The sequence below is a fragment of the Nuphar pumila genome, chromosome 8 (genome assembly GCF_984573655.1).
Source record: "Nuphar pumila chromosome 8, dmNupPumi1.hap1.1, whole genome shotgun sequence".
Taxonomy (NCBI): Eukaryota; Viridiplantae; Streptophyta; class Magnoliopsida; order Nymphaeales; family Nymphaeaceae; genus Nuphar; species Nuphar pumila.
The window spans coordinates 39,467,578-39,473,577 of NC_143256.1; positions in this window are offsets into that span (position 1 = coordinate 39,467,578).

Genomic DNA, 6,000 nt, shown 5'->3' on the forward strand with positions numbered 1-6,000 from the left:
TTTCTTCTTTTGTTTTAATTTTTTTTTATTCTGTTTTTAAAAATCAATACAGCTGAAAGAAAAAAAAAATAAAAAAGCTGAAGAAGAAGAAGAACTGAAAATCGGAGGAAGAAGAAGAAGAAAAAGAAGAAGAAATTGGAAGAGGAACAGATCGGGTGAAGAAAAATTGGAAGAAGAAGAAAAAGAAACTGAAGAAATTGGAAGAAGAAGAAGATCTAAAGATGAAAGAAGAAGAAGAAGCTGCAGAAGAAGAAGAAGATGCAGAGGATGAAGAAGAAGATGCAGAGGATGAAGAAGAAGAGGAACTGAAGAAATCGGAAGAAAAAAATGGCGACAGAAATCGGAAGAAGATGAAATCAAAAAGAAAAAAAATATCGGCTGAAGAAAAAGAAAAAGAAGAAGAGAAGAAGAAGAAGAAGAACTGAACTTACCGTGAATCACACCTGGAAGGGTTAGAAAAGAATGGCCTCCACCATCCACACCGTCGCCGGATTGAGTAGCCACCTCCACCGGAAAGAGAAGAGAGAAGTAGGGAGAAGGAGAAGAAGGAGGTTTAGTGGTGGAGGGAAAAGAGGGGAAACGAGGGAAGCTTTGGCGTGAATGAGTGAAGACGCCTTATTTTTTCTGTTTTGGGGGTTTTAAAAACAAGCAAACTGGTTTTGAACCGATTTGCTGTTTTTTTTAACAAAATCCAAACCGGTTTCACCGGATTATTTTCTTTATTTTGAAATGCAAACCGGTTAAACCGGTTTGTGATATTTTTTTTTTTATTTTTTTCAAGAAATCAAACCGTGTAAAACGGTTTGTTATTTTATATTTTTTTTCAGTTTTTTTAAAATTCAAAAACTATGTAATCCTAGTTTATTCTAAAGTTTTCGAAAATTAAAATCAAAACTTATAAAGAAACTAAAAAAAAACTATTCTAACTATTTATTTCTATTTAATTTTTTTCTTTTCTAAAAAAAAAAAAAACATTTAAAATGATTTTATTAACAATATAAAACTATTTTCTCTATTCTTTATTTTTTTATTTTATTTTTACTTGAAAACTAAAACTAAACTACTATGACTATAACAAAAACTAAAATATGCATAAAAATGTAAAATAAAACTATTTTTCATGCATTTTCTATTTTTAAATCATTTTAGCACATTTACTCGAGAACTAACATAAAATTGAGTTTTTGAAACATTTTCTCATGAAATCATGCATATTTTTATATGAAATATCCCTAAAATATATGCATGATAATGGTACAGCTGCAAAACCTCTGCTCAAGATGACATTCCAGCACCATTGAACAATCCGGGACTCCAATCCAAGGTCATCTTCCGCTCTCTTCTTCCCCACAATCGTCGGATCGCCCTGGAGGTAGGTCTTACTCTTTCCTTTCTTCTAGTTAAGACCCAACGTGTGTGCATGTGTGTGATTTTATAGTTTTCTGGATGTGCTGTGTGTGTTTTGTATTTTCAACCTTAGTATAGACATGTGATGCTTTAAACCGGCATCGTAGGATTTAGGTCTTCTTCCTTTGCTTTGTGCATTTTTTAGTTTTGAGGAAAAATCAAAAATAGATCTTGTGTTTTGCTATTTTATTTTATTATTTTGTCGTTCAGCAGTAATTTTGGTTGTGCTGTTTGTTATTTCTGCAGAAAAACGGATTTCAAAATCCATTTTTTGTCTAGGACTATCGTTGGATGTAAATTAGAATATTGCTTGATCCAAAATCGGCTAGATCCTTTCTAGCCGATTTTGGCATTTTTGCTTTTCTGATTTATGGAGTTTTGTGGTAGCGTTAGGAATTAATTAGATTTTATTTTTAGTTTAGTTTATCTTAAATCTACAGTTGAGTCCAGTTATAAGTTGTTGAGTCTGGTTTTTGATTTTCGTGTTAGTCCAAAAACGTGAACTGTGCTTAGATCCATATTAGCCAAATTTAGTTTTTGGGTTTTCTGTTGTCTGTAGTTTTATCAGCAAGCTAGATCAAAAATCTCATTTTTAGTAGTTTAAGACTTCATATTTTCTAAGTTATATGGAGTCCTTTGGTGTTTTAGGTGGATCTAGCCGTATCAATTGACATATATGCGTGGATTTTGTGTTTAGTATATTTTCTGTTCGTGTTCTTGTGCTGCAATTCTAATAGGTCGTGTCCAACATGTTATTTGATTTATTTAGTAGTTAATTTAGTTCTTTCAATTTCGTTAGAATTGAGTTCTTTTAGTTTAGCTAAAGTCAATTTTTTTAGTCATCTTCCCCAAGTAGAGGTGTCAGCCATTAGAGCTCCATTAGAGCTCTAGGCTTCTTTTGGTAGGAGTCATTTGCATTTAGAAGGTCCATTAGGGTGTCTAGATTCATTGCATTAGGAATTGGGTGTTTTAGACATTTTTTTGAATTCTTTGGTAAGTTTTGAATTAGAGTCTATTTCCTTAATGTTAGATAGTCATGTTTATCAATTCTAACCTCTCTTTACATTAGTTAAATTTTGGTTTAATTAGTTTAGATATAGGTTAATTTCATTATCTAGAGTAAATGGATTTTTTTTTTTAGAAAAAGGATAATTGAGTAATTGTGGTGTGTAATTCATTTTGGAAATATTGAGGTCTTCTGAAAATCGTGTGAAGCTTTTAGAGAAATATTCAAATTGTGATTGAGCTAAGGTAGAAGGGAGTTACTTATTTAGTTTTGGAAATTTATTTTGAAATCCAATTGAGTTGCCAAAAAGGGTTGTCAGCGGTTTTGATAAAGACATTTACTGGTTTACAAGCATTTTTAGAAAGCCAAACATGTTGATTCTTGTTGGGTTGGGCGGTTTTCTGACTTCCCAAATTGATTTACAAATTAATTAAAGAAGAGATCCACCTTGGGGTTGGACATTTTTGCTAAGGCAAGTATTTCTAAAATTTATTATTCACCATTTATTACCTCCTTCTAACCTTCTTTATTGATTTAGATTAGGTTCATTATTTTAGGTATTAGTTACTTAGCTTAGCTATCGATTTTAGTAATAGTACATCTTAGTTAGGTAGGTTATAATCATATTAATTACATTTCATAAGGGCATATAAATTAGATAGAGTCATCATAGTAAGATGTCATTTTCATTTTCGGTTTTTATTAATTAGATCTTAATTATTTAGATTCCTTCATTAGTAAGTGTCTAACCGAGTCAACTTAGTTGACCTAGTTAGGTGTGGCATGAACCTAGTCCAAGTCATATTTTAAACCGCACCTCATTGGTCTTTAGTTGTCTACTTATATTTAATTTTAATTAATATTAGATATAGTGTAAGTTAGTTTAGTTAGTCATTTGCTTGATCTAGTTATACTTTAGAAGTAATTGTTTACTTAACGTGTAATTGTTCATTGTGTGTTTGCTTTGTGCATTTCATTTAGTTAGTTGTATTCAGTATTAATTAATTTCATCCTTTGGTTGATATAGTTAGGATTGCCTCTTTAGTTAAGATAGTTTCATTTGATATATTAATTAGATTAGCTTTAGTTGTGCATTGCATATATTAGTTATTTTTTTCTGCATTTCGCATAATTGTATTCATTGGTTGCATAGTTACTGTCATTCAGCAACATTTAGGACTGTAATTGCATTTAGGTTGCATTCTTAGTGCCAAAAAAAGATTTCTAAAGTGAATAGTGAATTGAACTCGAAATGCGATTTTTGCCCTGTCTTACACTCGTTATTTTATGTGCAAAATTTTTGAGTTTTCTAAAAATTATTTTTCTATTCACTTTATTGGTGTGTTAACTGTCTGCAGACCACATTTTAGCTAAATCCGAGTTGGTTTGGTCTGGTTTTTAAGCGTTTTGTGAAAATAGTTTTTTCGGGTTTTCAAATTTCGGGACCTGCGATATCCAGATTTTCCCTTGTTTTGAAACGCTTATATCTGGAGTTCCAGATATCATTTTTCAATTCTGTAAAATCTGTCAGATTCTTGAATTTGTTAATTACAGAATAGAACAAATTTTGGGAAGTTTGGACTTTATTTTTCTTGACAAACAGTCAGTTTACGAAAAGCTGTCGGAAGTCATTTTTACACTATTTAGGGGTAAGATCATAATTTCACTAGTTTAGTCATTTTCGGTCTATTTTCATTATTTTCTGTATTTTAATTGCTGCATCTGCATCATCCAGCATAGTTAGACTTAGATTAGTTAATTTTATAATTAGTTTGATATTTTATTTATTATTTTATTGTTAATTAGGTTTTGCTTGTGTTAAGTTCTTCAGAATTAGGTTTAGTTTAAGTTTTAGTTATTTTCATTGAATGATTTACTGACTTTGCATTTTCCTATGTTATTAGGTTGAAAAGCATATTAAATATTCCAGGAGATTCTTGTTCAAGTGCGAAAAACTTGAGAAGTGGCAAAAAGACAAAAATACCCTTGGCGTGCAACATAAGATTGAAGTGCTTTTCTAGTTAAATTTAGTGTTAATTTGTATTTGTAATTAGCATTGTATTCGTTGACTGGTATTTATTGATTAATAAATTGAATTTCTTAGAAATAATTGAGTAGATCTCGTTCCCTGTGGATTCGACCCGTGCTTACCACTTTTGTGGAAAGTCAGTTATTTACTTTTGGTTGACGATTTTCCAAGGATTTTACTGAAAAATTATCTTTTAAAAAGAGCATTCACAAAAATTCAACCAAATTTTGGCGCCGTTGCCGGGGAACGACAAATCTTTTCTTTTATTTCTTAGAGTTTAATTTATTAATCTGTATTAGTTAGTTAGTTAGTTGTTTTCTTTTCTAGTTAGTAGGATTAGTAAGTGAATATAGGTTTAACATAGTTAGTACATATAGGTTTCACATACTGTTTTTTCTAAGATTCACTGAATTTTCATTCTGCAAGGAGCGATTAGACAGGTGGGTTTTAAAGAACTTAGTTTGTGATTTCCTGTATTTGTCATTTCCAGTAAATTAGAATAGTTTATTCTGTTATTTCAATTATTTAGTTAGTTAGTTCTGACATAGATAATTTAGAATAGTTTCATTAGTTGCTTTTTGTTATTTGCATTTTAGTATCTGTGTTAGTTTAGGTTTAGACTTAGATTTAGGTCATGTGCTTGCATCTGGTCTTAGTACCATATGCAAGGGCGAAGAGCTCTAGGAACCCCATTAAATCCATTTGTTGACAACCCATAGAGAATTTTATATTCTTCTCGAAGTTCGACAACAATGGGTGATATGGATCCTCCAGCTCCAGTTCCTCCACGTACTCTGAGGAAATACTTTATTCCCACAAATTATGTTCAGGCATCCTGCATTCAGAGACCCGATGTATGAGCGCCTCACTATGAGATTAAGGCCAGCATTATTCAGATGCTTCCATCATTTTATGACCTTAGTCACGAGGATCCCTACAGACACTTAGACGAATTCCTCTAAATCTGTTCTACTGTCAAGATACAGAATTTCGATGATGATGCTTTGAGATTGACCTTATTCCCGTTTTCATTGAAGGACAAGGTCAAGTATTGGCTAAAGTCCTTAGATTCAGTAGAGATAGGGTCATGGGATCAGCTACAGCAGGAGTTCCTTAGGAAGTATTTTCCCATAGGTAGGACAAATCAGTACCGGCGAGCCATCACTAGCTTCTTAGAGCTACATGGTGAGCAATTTCATGAGACTTGGGAGAGAATGAAGGATCTTTTTAGGAAGTGTCCCCATCATCAGGTGCCGAGATGGCAGCTGGTGCAGAGCTTTTATGATGGATTGTCTGACAGGAATCGTCAGATGATCGACTCTTCATGTGGTGGGACCTTCATGTTGAAGAGCGAGGATGAAGCATGGAGGTTATTCGATACATTGGCAAAGAATTCCCTCCACCATGCTTCTAGCTCTCATTCAGATAGAGCCACACCAAGTATTCAGAAGAAAGGGGGTGTCCTCGAGATTGGTCCATCTACTGTACTACAGTGCAAGGTAGACATGATTGCTCAGAAGTTGGACCAGCTTCTCTCAGGACCATCCACTACTCAGCA